This window comes from Octopus bimaculoides, chromosome 6, assembly GCF_046866305.1.
Source record: "Octopus bimaculoides isolate indiv1 chromosome 6, ASM4686630v1, whole genome shotgun sequence".
Classification (NCBI taxonomy): Eukaryota; Metazoa; Mollusca; class Cephalopoda; order Octopoda; family Octopodidae; genus Octopus; species Octopus bimaculoides.
Window position 1 is genome coordinate 8,072,888 of NC_142933.1, and position 18,146 is coordinate 8,091,033.

At 39.5% G+C, this 18,146-nt stretch overlaps 1 protein-coding gene across 1 annotated transcript in view; it reads left to right on the forward strand.

Annotated features, from left to right (window-relative positions):
• The window catches only part of LOC106868910 (uncharacterized), a 130,001-nt gene that overhangs the window by 65,050 nt on the left and 46,805 nt on the right, over positions 1-18,146 (forward strand). The gene's annotated exons all lie outside the window — the stretch shown is intronic.

Genomic DNA, 18,146 nt, shown 5'->3' on the forward strand with positions numbered 1-18,146 from the left:
ATCATTCTACACATCTGTGTATTTTTTCACGCAATTCCACCCAGCCGTTTGACCATGAATCCCAAGACATGAAAGAATTGCCCATGTTAAATTTATATGTATAGATTATGTATGAATTAAACATGTGTATTAAATATAAATAGGCATAGGAGTGGCTGTGTGGTAAGTAGCTTGCTTACGAACCACATGGTTCCGGGTTCAGTCCCACTGCGTGGCACCTTGGGCAAGTGTCTTCTACTATAGCCTCGGCCAACCAAAGCCTTGTGAGTGGATTTGGTAGATGGAAACTGAAAGAAGCCTGTCATATATATATGTGTGTATATATATATATATATATACAGACAGACATATATATGTGTGTGTGTGTGTATGTTTGTGTGTCTGTGTTTGTCCCCCCAACATAGCTTGACAACCGATGCTGGTGTGTTTACATCCCTGTAACTTAGTGGTCCAGCAAAAGAGACTGATAGAATAAGTACTAGGCTTACACAGAATAAGTCCTGGGATCGATTAACTCGACTAAAGGCAGTGCTCCAGCATTGTAGGCCAACCACTGCTTAAAATAACACCAGGCCAACAAGGGAGTCTTTACAGATAAAAATAGCAGACAAATCTCCCTCATATCACACCCTACTGTCTTCAAAATAGAAGGGACACACTGGCTAATGATATGGTCCATGGTATTCCAAAGATAACAGGATGGTCATGTCTGGAATAAGGCTGGAGCATACACAGCTGAAATGTAGTAAAAGCAACAATCAAGATGAGGACACCATTCCGACTAATACACACTATTAAAAATAAAAAAATCCAACTAAATATTGGGTTTATTATTATTGAAATTACTCAGAGCTGAGTCTGGGCCTACCAGACTCCGTTCTGAGCAAAAGTTATCCAAATTACATCTCTCCCCCTCCTCCTCTCTCTCTCTCTCTCAGATTAGCTCACACTTCCTGTACTATTCCTTCACATACAATCCCATTTTTTTAGACATAGTCCATCTGGGTCTATATTATCTAATGTGCTCTTTCTATTTTGAGATGGTAGGATGTACTTAAATAAAATTTTAGCTGCTATACCTAGCAGATCAATTAGTCTCATTTGTCTTAGTACTATTGAATATAACAGAGATTGCTTAATAGTGCAGGGTGGAGGTAGGTGATGGCAAGCTTGGCTGAATTAGGCAGAGTTAGGTAGGGCTTGGTAGGGCTTGGGGGGTCAGGCCAAAGACAAGATTTGCTATGAAACCTGGAAACATCTCCTATTGTGTGTAAGAGAAATTTTTGGGGGTTTGTGTCTCCGGGTCATTCCAAGACAATAAACATTGTTATGTATTTCAGTCATCTGCAAGGGCAGACAGAGAATGAAATGAAATAAAAAATATAAAAAAAAAACAACATAAGAGAGTATTGTGTGTGAGAAGTGTTTACCGTTCCATCTCGACCTTATACCTGTCACAACACCACCACCACCACCACCACTATACCCCTGTTGTCATCATCATCACCTACACTCACTGTTGTCATCTTCATCATCATCATCACCATCACCAGTTCTATCATTGCATCCCTCATCCCTTCCCCCCCGACTCTGACACCTCTCCCCCCACCAGTGTTGGAGGACCATTATTGAGAATATGAAGAATGTGACAGCACCACCAGCAACAATAACAAAAAGACCAACAACAATAAGTGAATATTTCTTTTTTTTTTTTTTTTTTTAGTATTTACAAAACATGTACCTTGTTACATATTTAATGAAAATACATCCACCTTGGGTCTCTTGCTCTGACTAATATCTCCATGACCCACCACCCTCTATCATCACCTGTCAATCTGTGCAGTGGCTTGACCTATTAGAAACAGCAGCCAAATCTTCCCCCAAACTACAAACATTAGATAAGTGGCTTGGTAGGGCTTGGGGGGTCAGGCCAAAGACAAGATTTGCTATGAAACCTGGAAACATCTCCTATTGTGTGTAAGAGAAATTTTTGGGGGTTTGTGTCTCCGGGTCATTCCAAGACAATAAACATTGTTATGTATTTCAGTCATCTGCAAGGGCAGACAGAGAATGAAATGAAATAAAAAATATAAAAAAAAAACAACATAAGAGAGTATGGCCCCTAGTTTTTTAATTAAAAAAAGGGGGTGGGTGGCTAATTTGAAGGAAGGCTACATTTTGTAATTATCACAAAAGCATAATTCACTACAAGATGTAAAATATGTGAATCAACCACATGGTTCCGGGTTCAGTCCCACTACGTGGCATCTTGGGCAGGTGTCTTCTACTATAGCCTCGGGCCGACCAAAGCCTTGTGAGTGGATTTGGTAGGCGGAAACTGAAAGAAGCCCGTCGTATATATGTATGTATGTGTGTGTATATGTTTGCGTACCTGTGTTTGTCCCCCCAACATCGCTTGACAACCGATGCTGGTGTGTTTACATCCCCATAACTTAGTGGTTCAGCAAAAGACACCGATAGAATAAGTACTAGGACTTACAAAAAATAAGTCCTGGAGTTGATTTGCTCGTCTAAAGGTGGTGCTCCAGCATGGCCACAGTCAAAAGACTGAAACCAGTAAAAGAGTAAAAGAGTACTTGATTTTAATTCAAGGAAATATTTTAACCCTTCAGCTTTCAGGTTTCTCTGTCAAATGTCCTGCTTATTTATTCAAAAGGATTTGGACTGTATTACCTTGTAGCTTTGAAATTTCAATGATGTGATTGTTTATTTTTAGAATAATATTGTAGGGTAAGTAAGGGGGGCGAGCTGGCAGAAATGTTAGCATGCCGGGTGAAATGCTTAGTGGTATTTCATCGGTCTTTACGCTCTGGGTTCAAATTCTGCCGAGGTCGACTTTGCCTTTCATCCTTTCGGGGTTGTTAAATTAAGTACCAGTTGCGTACTGGGGTCAATCTAATCGACTGACTCCCTCCCTAAAAGTTTCGGGCCTTGTGCCTAGAGTAGAAAACAATATTGTAGGGTAAGTGTGAGAGGCTAAATCTGGCCAATTTGAAGATAATACAGGCAGATTGTTTTGGACGGATATGACCAGCTTGAATGCTGGGGTGGGGGTTTAAGGATTGAGATTAATAAATTCCTATTTTGAAATAAAAGAGAAATCAAATCTAACAGAAATGCTGTGATACTTGGCACTAAACTTTTACAAGTTTGGTAAATGTCCTTTTTCAAATTTGTTAAAAGAAAATCTTGGAATTTTATATTGAGGCTTGACTTGATCTCATTTAATTTTTGAAAATTTAATGTAAAGGGCCATCCATTAGGTGGTGGTGGGCACTACTTAGATAGTGTGGTTTATCATCTTCAGTATTTGAGCAGGTAGAATCGCTAACACACCAGGTAAAATGCTTAATTGTGTTTCATTTGTCTTTGCGTTTGGTGTTCAAATTCCATCAGGGTTGACTTCGCTTTTCATCCTTTCGGGGGTCAATAAAATGAGTACCAGTTACATACTGAGGTTGATGTTATTGACTTACCCCCCCCTCCCCCTCTCCTGAAATCGCTGGCCTTGCACCAACATTTGAAACCAATGTTAGCCCTGTCGTGTAAAAAATGAAATAGGAAAAGACAGGGTGGTCGCAGCTGGATTGCCTTCTAAAGTCTGTTCAATCAGTTCAGACCTGGGGCTAAAAACAAAAACAAAAACAAATTCGGTCTCTGACTCGGTGAATGTCCTTGCGTCTCTCATCACCACCTCGCTCTACCCCCCCTCGCTCTACCCCCCCCCCCCGCTCGCTCTACCCTTAACAATGTCCTGTTCAAACAATGTCCACATTATTTCATAAATGTTCTTCAAACTGTTTGTTTTGTTTGGGATTTCTAATGCTTCCTCTCCACCCTGTACCCACCCAACTCACTCCTCTCCCCCTCCCCTACCCCCACACTTACCACTTCTGCAGCTCCTGTTGTTGTTGTTTAACCACAGGTCAGCTTATATTGAACCGACTTTTAATCAAAAGGCCTTCTTGCTGTGACCATCCTTTATCTTGAAAAGAAGGATAACGGCTGTGGCGGCGGCGGTGGTGGTGGTGGTGGTGGTTATGAAGATTGTAGTGGTTGTGATGGTAGTGGGTGTTGTTGTTGTTGTGGCGGTGGTTGTATTGTTGACACAAAGCTTTTAGTAAACTGTTTGCTTTGGTGCAATTTTGCACCCACAAGAAGACATAATTGCAATATTTTTGCAGTTTCATCTACTTCTTTGGAGTTTATTGAGAGAGTCTATAGTTGTTGGTTCCCATGCTCTATATTAACCATTAAGCTAATGTTGTCTTTTCCTGGTTACATAACTTCTCTTTCTTTCTTTTTTAATTGGTGTTTTAATACTCCATACATTTAATGTGTTAGTTCTTGGTTGTTGTTTTTTGTACAGACCATGTCTCTGGGTAATTAACTGCTGTGATTAATTGTATTTTTTTAAATATGCTAATTTTTCACATTTACTCGTATCATGTGTGAAAGACAAAATAGGAATTTTGAAAAAAAAGTTTTTATAAAACTAGTTTTTTTAGACATAGAATGGCTATGGGGGTCCACCAGAATAGAGTAGTGATCAAACGGGTCCATAGAGGGGAAAAAAAAAAAGGTTCAGAACCACTGTTTTACATGATTGCTCAGCTTGCTAGAAATAGCAGTGAAATTGTACTATTAGACTTCTATCATCTTGACAAATAATTTGTCAGATATAACAGTTATGGGTCCCATCCATGTTGGTATAAGATGGGATGGTCATGATTAGAATGCCTTTGATTGCAGGATTGATCTGCAGTTAAACATCAACAAAAATACTTGTTTTACTGAGGAGCACTAGTAAGGCTAAAACATGTCCACAGTTGTCTCCCATATTAAACATTGAGCGAATATCTTTTTATCATCGCTTATTTATTTCTTATTAGTTTTGGGGTTTAGTGGGTTGGAGTCATATTTTCTATTGACCAAGAACAATGGATTTGCAGAATTAGCCTAAAATGGTATTTTGTTGCAATGCTTCATGTTATGAGTTCAAATTCTACCAAGGCTGGCTTTATTTCCATCCTTCTTGGAACACTAAAATCCCCATCAAGTACTGGAAGTACTGTCTATATAGACGACCCCTCGACTCGTGAAATCAGAAGCCTTAGTACTAACGAAGTAATTATCCTTCACATTTTCAAGATTTATCTTCTGTATGTTGTTCTCTCATCCCAGCTGTAAACATGCTCACTTAATCTTTTTCAGGAATAGTTTATCTAGGAGTACCTCATCCAATGCGTGCTTATTTTTGTTTGATGGTAGGATGAAAGCCTTGTGAATGGATTTGGTAGACGGAAACTGAAAGAAGCCCATCATGTGTGTGCGTGTGTGTGTCTATTGTCTCTTACCTCCTCTTGACAACCGGTGTTGGTGTGTTTATGTCCCCGTAACTTTGTGGTTCGGCAATAAGACACCGATAGAATAAGCACCAAGTTTCAAAAAAAATAAGTGCTGGTGTCGAATTCTTCAAGGTGGTGCTCCAGCATGATCGCAGTCAAACGACCGAAACAAGTTGAATGTAAAAGATGTGTATATGCAACCTGCTGAGATCTTCCAGTGTAAACCGTTTATTCTTTTATTCGTTTCAGTCATTTGACTGCGGCCATGCTGGAGCACCGCCTTTGGTCGAGCCAATCGACCCCAGAACTTATTCTTTGTAAGCCTAGTACTTATTCTATCGGATTCTTTTTGCCGAAGCGATAAGTTACGGGGACGTAAACACATTAACATTGGTCGTTAAGTGACGACGGGTGGGGGTGACAAACATACACGCAAATACATACATACATACATGCATACATATATGTGGTAAGAAGCTTGCTTCCCAACCACATGGTTCCTGGTTCAATTCCACAGCCTAGTACCTTGGGCAAGTCTCTTCTGCTATAGCCTCTGGCCAACTAAAACCGTGTATATATATATATATATATATATATATATATATATATATATATATATATACGACGGGTTTCTTTCATCTTCCATCTACCAAGTTCACTCACAAGGATTTGATTGGCCTGAGGCTATAGTAGAAGACACCTGCTCAAAGTGCCACGCAGTGGGACTGAACCCGGAACCATGTGGTTGGGAGCAAGCTTCTTACCACACAGTCATTCCTGCGTCTTAGACATTTATAAGCAACAAGATAAGTTGTAGAGAGAGAGAGAGAAACAAGCTGTCTTAGTGAGGCCAGTATCTCGTCATCATTTTACGATGGAAATACTACTTTCATATTTTGGCACAAGGCCAGCAGTTTTGAAGGAGGGTGTAAGTCGATTAAACCGACCTCAGTACCCAACTGGTAGTTAATTCATTGACTCCGAAAGGATGGAAGACAAAGTCGACCTCGGAGGAATTTGAACTCAGAACGTAGAGGCGTTACGTTGGAAATATTAACAGGCGTAGGAGTGGCTGTGTGGTAAGTAGCTTGCTTACCAGCTACATGGTTCTGGGTTCAGTCCCACTGCGTGGCACCTTGGGCAAGTGTCTTCTACTATAGCCCCGGGCCGACCAAAGCCTTGTGAGTGGATTTGGTAGACGGAAACTGAAGGAAGCCCGTCGTATATATGTGTGTGTGTGTGTGTAATTGTGTGTCTGTTTGTCCCCCAAAATCGCTTGACAACCGATGCTGGTGTGTTTACGTCCCCGTAAAAAAGAGACCAATAGAATAAGTGCTAGGCTTACAAAGAATAAGTCCTGGGGTCGGTTTGCTCGACTAAAGGCGGTGCTCCAGCATGGCCACAGTGAAATGACTGAAACAAATAAAAGAGTAAAAGAGAAAGAGTAAGAGTTAAATTCATTCATGATTGGATTCATGGGGTTATTTCTCCGAGGTTGGGGTCGTCCTGTGCCATGTTGGACATTGGTCGCCCCCCCTCTCTCTCTAGTAAATCTACAATATCCACCCACAACACGTCACACCACTATACCACTACCTCCACCACCACCACCACCACCACCACCACATCACATATATCCCCAACAACACATCACAGGAACATGCTTAACATGTGGTTTATTTATTTGTGTGTTTATTTGTTTTATGTTCTTGTCCCAGTTTCTGATCTTCATCATCTGCAGTCATTCTCTTTCTCTTTTACCTCAAACACTTGAATCAGACTTGATTCCATTCCAGCAAAATAGTTCGTCAGTTGTCTTGGAAACATTAGATATATCTTTACACCACACCTTACACCAACATGTCTCGCATTTTTGCTCTTATTCTCCATATCTGTTTCTCTGTCTATCTCTCTCTCTTTCTCTCTTTCCTTGTGTTATGTCTAAACTGTAATCCAGATCTTGTCTCCGTTTCATGAGAATCGATCATTTTACTCATACATACACTCACACACACACATATATATACATATTTAACATTTTTATGCAAGCGCACATATACATCATCATCATCATCATTTTCTATGGCACAATGCCCTTCCTGTTGCTAACCCTCACCTGTTTCCAACCAAAGTAATGTTCCTCAATGGCCAGACATGTTTTCGCAGCAATTTGGAAATGAACGACACTGTTTGTATAACGGTGGCATTCATTTACGCGATGTTAAGACAAAGAGACACAAACATACGCATATTCTCCCCCACACATATACACATATAGGTATATATATGTATGCATACATGAGAGTTTTATATGTGTGTGTGTGTGTCTGTTAGTGGTTACGATGATGACGGTTCCAGTTGATCCGATCAACGGAACAGCCTGCTCGTGAAATTAACGTGCAAGTGGCTGAGCACCCCGCAGACACGTTTACCCTTAACGTTGTTCTCGGGGAGATTCAGCATGATACATAGTGTGACAAGGCTGGCCCTTTGAAATACAGGTACAACTCATTTTTGCCAGGTGAGTTGACTGGAACAACGTGAAATAAAGTGTCTTGCTCAAGGTCACAACGCGTCGCCGGGAATCGAACTCACGACCTTACAATCTTGAGTCGAATGCCTTAACCACTAAGCCATCGGTCTCTTAGCGGTTCGGCAAAAGGGACCGATAGAATAAGTACTAGGCTTACAAAGAATAAGTCCTGAGGTCGAGTTTTTCGACTAAAGGCGGTGCTCCAGAATGGCTGCAGTCAACTGACTGAAACAAGTAAAAGAGTGAGTGTATTTATGGTGGAAATGTTTTTGCCGCAAGTTGAAGAATATTTTAGCTCCAGAGTTGGGAACTTGTGGTTAAAAGGAGTATTAAACCAAGTGGTGTTTCTGTCTTTATTTCTTTTCGGAGAATCCACTTCGTGCTTTTCGCTTCTTTAAATTTCTCAGAAATGTCAATGAATGCAGCTTCGTCGGCAGAGGGTCCCGAAACGCATAACAAAACTATTTAACAATTGTTATGTCTTTCCACTTGGCAACCTCACCAGTGCTGGTGGCACGAATAAAAGCCACCCCAGTATTCACTGTAAAGGGATTGGCATTGGGAAAGGGGCATCCAGCTGCAGGAAACATGCCAAAACTGACCCAGGATCTCAGTGCAGTTCTGCTGCTTGCCAGGCCCTGTTAAACCATTTAGCTCCGGCCAGCATGGAAAACGGATACTAAATGATGATGATGATGATGATGCACACACACACACACGATATTGCCATGGGCCCGGGACAGGGGTGCAGAGGGTGCAAGCGCATCCCCTAAAATTCTTGTGGGATGCAAAATCAAAATTTGCACCCCTACTTACTTTTCGCGGGTTTACAAAACTGAGTAAAAAGTGATCTGTAAAAAGTAGTTTTAATTAGCTTTCTTCTCAAAGAATATAAATAACCTCAAAGGATAGAAAGATGGAGCCAGTCGCCGAGTAAATTGTTTGAGGTGGTCGTGGCTGCACGGTGGCCACATGGATGCACTTGGCCAGGAACTTCTCCACTGCGGCTCAAGAATTGAGACGAGCAGTCTTGACGATGCTGGTTGCAGCGAACCGTCAGAGTCTCTCCGCCTTTGTCACGCCTGCCCACCAGGCGTTGCCCTCTTCCGCCGGAGTCAGTCCTTGGGGGGTTGAGATTGCTCTCCTCTGCTTGCTTCGCCGATGTTGGTGTTTGGTCGTGTTTAGTCTGGGATCTCATCCTCGACCTTGCCGCCATGGGTGGCCCTACCAAGAGTTTAAGACTCCAGACGGCATCGCTCTCGGAATCATTGGAACACACAAGCTCTTCCACCATGGCAAGGGACAATCATCGGAAGTGTTAAATTAACCCATTACCTACACCAGTGATCTCATATGAGATCACTTAAAAATTACAAAATTCGTGATTATCTGTCAATATTTACACATATCTAACCTTTTTGCTATATCTACTAAGTATATTTCTCTGATATTCAAATGAGGTTTGCTAATTTTACACTCGCTTATTTCTATTTAAAATGTTATTTTGAAATGTTATTTTGAAATGTTATTTTGATCATGTCAGCATGTTTCTAAGGCTGTTTTATGCTAGAAATCAAAATTTCATTAAAAAAATTCCAGTTAATAGAATTATGGGAGGTAATGGGTTAATAAAAAAATGACCTCATTTGTAAAAATTTTGGGGGCTGGGTTTGCACCCCCTAAGCAAATTTCGTTCCCGAGCCAGTGGATATTGCTGTATTAAGGTTCCTGGGCACCATGAGAGGTGCGTTTAGTCGTTTAGTCGTGTTTAAGTCGGATCTTTAGCCCCAAATATTCGGTCTTGACAGACCGAAGTGAAAGTGATGTTCGAAAATCAAAGATCGTCTGAAATGTTTCTCTTTTCTATGCACGGTGGTGCTCCAGCTTGACCGCAGCCGCATAGCTGAAACGAGTTAGAGAATAAAAGGATGTTTGCTTAAATTACCTTACAGGTGTGGCCTGTTTCATAATAAGAATTATCTCTAAGGTCTGCTTGATAGAAAAAAACAAACAAAAACACAAATGTTACCCGTGTCTGTTTTATGTGGTGACCGGACCTACTTAGAAATAGCAGTCAAATATTCCTGGAATGATCATCTACCGTTTCCTAGAAACGACAGAGTCGTGGTGGTGACGCTGGTGTCACCGCCGCCGCCGCCTACATACTCAGCGCTTAAGGGAATAGTCAAAGGTTGTATATTATTTTACCCCGTGACAATATTTTGAATCTGGTATTTATTCTATCGGTCCGTTGTGCCGAACCGCTAGTTTGTGGTCACATAAACAAACCAGCAGCAGATGTCAAGCGGTGGTGAAGACAGATACACACACGTGTGTGTGTGTGTGTGAAAAAGTACCAAATATCCAAAATTATAGTTGTGAGGAATGAAATGATGGGGTTATTGTGTTTCCACTAGTTCTACGTTCTATTGCACGTGGTCGGCCGACATGCTAGTAAGAGTAGCCAAATATTTTTCAATTCACAACCTAGCTATATTTTTTTTTTAATCGAGATTATATATTGGATAATGTAGTCTGAATACACGGGATTGTCATGAGTAGATTGTTTTTAATCAATATTCAGTCACTGAATCAGGTTTAATAATCGGTGGAAAGCAACATTTTCAGGTTAGAAAAAAATTCAAATTTACCGCCTGTTGTTGGCGGTTATCTCCCTTGGATCATTAATCGCTTCAGATAAACTTCGATTTCACATTCAGTTGCAAAAACTGTGTGCGTGTGTGTAATACATACATACATAAATACATACATGCGCACATGTGTGTGTATGTATGTATTTATTAATTAATCACCTCACTCTATATGTATGCGCTTATACATAACATATAAATATAACTTTACACACACACACACACACGATCATATATCGCGCCCGTGCTAATGTTAACTTTCTTTTCTTGTTTGTACTAAATGATGTACTATTTATGTATTAATAAATTATAATAGTCCTTTCTACTTTATATATGCACAAGGCCTGAAATTTTGGGGTTCAAATCTCACCTGGTATTTATTTTCATCGACCGCGAAAAAAGATGAAAGGCAAAGTCGACCTTGGCGGAATTTGAACGTGAAGAGCCGGGAAAAAAAATGCCACCAGGTACTGATATCAAGTAGCTGATGTAACAGAAACTCGCTTGAAACTACCGAAGACAACAACGATAATGATAATAATAATAATCATCATCATCGTCGTTTAACGTCCGCTTTCCATGCTAGCATGGGTTGGACGACTTGACTGAGGACTGGTGAAACCAGATGGCTACACCAGGCTCCATAATAATAATAATAATAATAATAATAATAATAATAATGGTTTCAAATTTTGGTACACGGCCAGCAGTTTCGGGGGGAGTGAGGGAATCGATTACATCGACACCAGTACTCAACTGGTACTTAATTTATCGACCCCGAAAGGATGAAAGGCAAAGTCGACCTCGGCGGAATTTGAACTCGGAACATAGACGGACGAGATATCGCTGAGCATTCTGCCCAGTGGTGCTAACGATTCTGCCAGTTCGTCAATTATGATTATGATCATTAGGAACGATTTCTCTTCTGAAATTATCGAAGATTGAGGATTTCTTTGTTTGTGTGTGTTTAAGAATTTTGCTTTGGAATATGTGATTCCAGGTTCGTGTTTCTTGAACGGGTTTGACTTGTGTGGTATTCGAGAGGAAATTGGATCAAAGCTCTCCGTCGTGTCTGAAAGACAAATATACATTAATCAATAGATAATATAGATAGGTAGATAGGGAGAGAAAGAGGGAATAGTGTGGGGGGGGGGGGGTAAGACGTTTGCATCCTTACCAGGTTCCAGGTTCAGTCCCACTGCATGGCACCAAAGCTTTGTGAGTGGATTTGGCAGGCTGAAATGCTGTGTGTGTGTCTTTGTGTTTATCTCACACCACCACCACCACCACCACTTGACATCTGTTGTTGGTTTGTTTATGTCCCCATATCTTAGCAATTTGGTTTTAAGAGACATAGAAGAGGTACCAGGCTTCAAATGATAATAATGATGATGATGATGATAATAATAATGATAATAATTAATAAGTACCGAGATCAATTTATTTCACTAAACCCATTAAACCCAGCATGGCCACAGTCTAATGATTGAAACAAATTAAAGATGAAAAATAGATAGAAAGATACATACATACACACATGAATAGACACTCATACATGCACACACACACACATACACACACACGCACATAAATATATACATGACAATCATTCAAAGCCGCATTCTTATTATAAAAGCAATTAACACCAAACAAGATCAATAATATACACAAATTACAAAGTAGACAACTTCTTTTTTTCTGTAATCATCGACCGACCTCATTATTTTCTGAATTTAATTAATGTCGTTAAATTTGTGGAGTTAAGAAAAAAAAAAAGATTAAACTGTAAAAATTATTCATTGCTAGAGAGAATTTCATTTTAAGGAGACATTGATTTAAAAATAAAAAAAAATTACAATGGATATATATATATATATATATCACGGTGGTGCACCAGCATGACCGCAGCCACTTGGCTGAAACACATAAATAAATAAATAAATAAATATGTGTGTGTGTGTGTGTGTGTGTGTGTGTGATTATGTTGGTTGAATGTAAGTATGCATATTAACTTTTATTATTTACCAGCGGGAAGAAGGTCAGCTGGCTGAGTTGTTAGCATGCCGGGCGAAATGCTGAGTGGTATTTCATCTGTCTTTATGTTCTGAGTTCAAATTCCATCAAAGTCAACTTTGCCTTTTATCCTTCTGGGGGGTCGATAAATTAAGTACTTGGGGTTGATCTAACTGACTGGTACCGTGCCTGGAGTAGAAAAGATTATTTTCCAGTAGGAAGGTGGTGAGCAAGTAGAATTGTTTCACCATTTTCTCCAACTTCAGAATTCTGAGTTCAAATGCTGCCAAGGTTGGCTTTGCCTGTCACCCTTTTGGGGCTGATAAAATAAGTACCAGTTGAGTACTTATTTTGTATGTATGTGTCTGTCTATCTATCTATCTGCCTGCCTGTCTGCGTGTCTGTCTCTATCTCTCTATGTATCTATCTATCTCTCTATCTATCTATCTACCTACCTACCTGTCTATCTATCGATCTATCTGTCTGTCTGTCTAGCTATCTTTCTATCTACCTATCTATCCATCTATCTATCTATCTATCTATCTACCTACCTACCTGTCTATCTATCTATCTATCTATCTGCCTGTCTGTCTGTCTATCTATATCGATCTATCTGTCTGTCTAGCTATCTTTCTATTTACCTATCTATCTATCCATCTATCTATCTATCTACCTACCTACCTGTCTATCTATCGATGTCTGTCTAGCTATCTTTCTATCTAGTTAAATAGCTAACTAGCTATTTATCTCTCTCTCTCTCTCTCTCTCTCTGTATATATATATATATATATATATATATATATATATATATAGAGAGAGAGAGAGAGATCAAGCGTACAGGAAAAAAACAACAAATGTCAATTAGACGTACACGGTGAATATATTAGACTGATGTTCCGTGGAAGTTTTAGATGAAAAAACAGGAGTGGAAATGACATTTCGAGCATGGCTCTCCATCGGAAAGAGGAAAAAGTTCACAAATGAGGAAAAGGAGGAAGGAGTAGATAGGCCGAGAAAAGCATATGTTGCTCCATGGCTGAAAAAACTGAGCTCTAACCGATCCCCCCCCTCTCTCTCTCTCTCTCTCTCTCTCTCTCTCTCTCTCTATATATATATATATATATATATATATATATATATATATAGGATGCATGTTTGTATCTGTGTATCTATATATGCATTATTTCTCTCTCTCTCTCTTTCTCTCTTGTGTGTGTGTTGGGTTTTTCTGTTTAGTATCAAACACCATATATCATGTGATATATATAATTTCTTCTACCTCCACCGCTACCACCACCACAGCTGCTGCTGCTGCTATCACCACAAATAGGTTTAACCCTTTTTCAACACAACCCATCTGTAATCACCCCTCATTGTATTACATGAAAGGCTTATATTGAAACTTAAACCTTCTATTATAATTATAAGAAAACCCTTTGCTAAGTTGTGTTTATGTTCTAATTAGATTAAATAACGAAAAAGTTGATTATTTTATTAAAACCTACCACATTTGTCATTGTTTTTCCAAAATTAATTAAAATGCACGAACATTGTGTTTCATTAAAAATCTGATTAGGAAAAGGTTAACTATAAATGAATGTGACTATTGTTTGTTCTACAGGGGAAATGTAACAAGTGGGTGAGAATTTTAGGGTCCAGTATGAAATAAAAGTTTGTTATTGCGAATCAAGTCCAGGTTTGTGTCCTTAAAACCGTGGTTGAACAGGGATGGAATTTCTTCAAAGTTTATGATCCAACCAAAACAGACTAAATGGATTTAATGAGTTCGTTATTCTCAATCAAGTTATTAAGATAATTACTAGATTTATTATGCTCAAAAATATTTTTGTTGCGACCACCTCAACTTTTTATGTTTCTGAGACAACATTCTCCAATGTATCTTTATTTAAGATAGTAGCATGTGATTTGAAGGAGATTTGGCTGCTATTTCTATTTGCCACATAGTGATCAACAAATTCAGCCTTAATCAGGCACACCTTGATCTGACACACTTGTAAACCCTTTTGGTACCATCTCACCTGATACTGCCTCAAGTTCTATGATAATTGTTTAAAGTGATCTAAATTAAAATATCTCATTAAAATTTCAAATTAATTTTGGCTCCAAACACCAGCTGAATTATGACAAAATTATTTTACAGAATTTATCATTATTTTCAAAATTAATTGGCACCAACGGCCATCTATTTTAACAGAAATTCAGTAACAAAATGGTTAAAGGTGTCCCAGTTGTGGTCTGCGCATTTTTTCAGGAAGAGCACATCAAGGACTACATTATCCAACATAGTAGGATGCAGTTGGAGGAAAATTTGGATGCTATTTCTTGCAGGTTGAACAAACTTGAAGAAACCGCCCCCATTAGCGTTTTGGAAGCAAGTTGTAACAAGTGGTGGCATTGTTGCTAAACAAAACAAGGTGCTAAATTTTGGAGAGAAGTATGATAACAGACAGCACAGTGTAAAAATACTTGAAGTGAGGGCCTAATATCGTGAGGAGATTAGCAACAAGAACATCTGTAGGACAAGTACTATCACCTGGAGAGGTCTATAAGTGTGGAGGTCGGTGATAAATCGGCTTCTTCAAACACTTTCTATTATCTCTCTTTCTTTCTCTCTCTCTCTCTTTCTCTCTCTCTCTCTCCCTCTCTCTCTTTCTCTCTCTCTCTCTCTCTCTCACTCTCTCTCTCTTTTTCTTTTCTTTAAGAGCCGCCAACAACTACTGCTAGTCTTTTCGTTTCTTTCTCCAACCGAAAGACAAGTTTTTAATTTAGTGAGATTGTTTTTGTATACATCATTCTGTATATCACCATCTGCCTGACATTGTAATTGGCTTTGTTGGTGAAATTGTTTCTTTGTCCGTGTTTCACAATCAATCTGATATATCGTCATTATCATTTAACGTCCATTGTCCATGCTGTCTTGGGTAGGACGGTTTAACCAGGGCTGGAAGGCTGCACCAGACCCCAGTCTGATTTGGCATGGTTTGTATGGCTGGATGCCCTTCTTAATGCCAACCACTCTGAGAGTGTAATGGGTGCTTTTACGTGCCACTGGTACAGGTGCCATCTGCACGATACCGATATCTGCCACGACTGCGATTTTGCTTGGCTTGTTGGATAGGGGTTTTATTTTGCTCCAACTAAATTGAAGCCCCATACCAAGTAGAGACCTCTTACAGGGTCACCTGACCTGCTAAAAATGACTGCTATCTTCAAAAGCAAGGACATATTGGATGTATTCTTAGATACACTGCGCTTGGATTAACATTGAGAAATGAAGAAGATGGTTGTTATTGAAATATCTTTAATGATAGACCTGTTTCATCAGGACTAACAAAGGTTTAAACAGCGACAAATACTTGCTTGAGCTAACAAGACGGAATTTACTTGTTTACCCAACCTGCTAGAAAGAGCAGCCAAATCAGAACTGACTTGGAGACAACCAACAACTTGTGTGACAGTTTTTGATGGTGTCACCCTTTTAATGACTACTCAATATTTACAAAATTTATGAAGAAGACAATCCAAGCCCCAGAATTATTAATGTATTCAACTAACCCCTTCCTCTCAGCTTTGCCCCATCCCCTCAAAATTGATGGTCTTATGGTTAAATCAGAAGCCATTATTCTTTTCTACTCTAGGCACAAGGCCCAAAATTTTTGGGGAGGGGGCCAGTCAATTAGATCAACCCCAGTATGCAACTGGTACTTAATTTATCGACTCCGAAAGGATGAAAGGCAAAGTCGACCTCGGCAGAATTTGAACTCAGAACATAAAGAAGGATGAAATACCGTTAAGCATTTCGCCCGGCGTCCTAACGATTCTGCCAGCTCTCCGCTTTTTCAGAGACCCTTATTATCATTATTATAGCATTGAGTTTGCAGAATCCTCGGCACGAACGACAAAATGTGTAGCATCATTTCTTCCGACCATTTACATTTGGAGTTCAAATACTACTGAGGTAACTTTGCCATTAGCACCAGTGAAGTGCTGGGGGTCAATGTAATCAATTAACCCTCTCCCCCAAATTTCAGGCTTTGTGCCTATATTAGAAACAATTATTATTATTTAAGGTGGTGAGCTGGCAGAATCGTTAGCATGCCGGGCGAAATGCTTAGCAGTATTTTGTCTGCCTTTACATTCTGAGTTCAAATCCCGCCGAGGTCAACTGTGACTTTTATCCTTTCGGGATTTATGAAATAAGTACCAGTTATGCACTGGGGTCGATGCAATTGACTAGCCCCCTTCCCCCCAAATTTCAAAGCCTTGTGCCTAAAGTAGAAATAATTATGGTTTATTATTATTATTATTATTATTAAGGTGTTGAGCTGGCAGAATCGTTGGCACGCCGGACGAAATGCTTAGTGGTATTTCATCTGTCTTGATGTTTCTGACTTCAAATTCCGCCAAGGTCGACCTTGCCTTTCATCTTTTCGGGGTCGATAAATTAAGTACCAGTTAGGTACTGGGGTCGATCAAATTGACTGGCCCCCTCCCCACAAAAATCTCAGGCTTTGTGCCTATAGCAGAAAGGATTATTATTATTATTACCATTTGAACTCAGAATATCCACTATCTTTACATTTTGAGTTCAAACTCTGCCAAGGTCATCTTTGTCTTCCATCCTTTCGGGGTCAAAGAAACAGGTACCGTTTGAGCACTAAGGTCAATGAAATAGACTAGCCTGCTTCCCGCAAATTTCAGGCCTTGTGTCTATTGTAGAAAGGATTATTATTATTAAGGTAGCAAGCTGGTAGGCTTGTTAGTACACCCCTTCAATATGAAATAAAGTACCAGTCATGTACTGGAGTCAATGTAATTGACTGAGCCCCTCCCTCTAAAATTGCTAGCCTTGTGTCAAAATTTAAAGCATCATCATCATTATTATTATTATTATTATTATTATTATTATTAAGGTAGCGAGGTAGCAGAATTGTTAGCACACCTGGCAAAATGCTTCACAGTATTTTGCCCATCGCAACATTCTGAGTTCAAATTCCACTGAGGTCAACTTTGCCATTCATTCTTTCGGGGTCGATAACTTAAGTACCAGTGAAACACTGGGGTTGATGTAATTGACTAGTCCCTTCCCCCAAAGTTTCAGGCCTTGTGCTTATAGTAAAAAGGATTATTATTATTATTATTATTATTATTATTATTAATAACGCAGTGAGCTGTCAGAATCGTTAGCTCGCTGGGCAAAATGCTTAGCAGTATTTCGTCTGTCTTTATGTTCTGAGTTCAAATTCCACTGAGGTCGAATTTGCCTTTCATCCTTTCAGGGTCAATAAATTAAGTACCAGTTGCATACTGGGTCAATGTAATTGACTTAATCCCTTTGTATGTCCTGGTTTGTCCCCTCTATGTTTAGCCCCTTGTGGGCAATAAAGAAATAAATATGTATTCTAAGAATAAGATGTTGGGAAATTTTAAATTATCCACAGTCAAAAAACAAGGTAGGTGGATTTCCCCATCTTTACACAAACCAATATATCACAATTGAAAGTGGGATATGTAAATGCATGTGGTCTGGGGTTGGCCAGGGAACAAGGATACCTACTG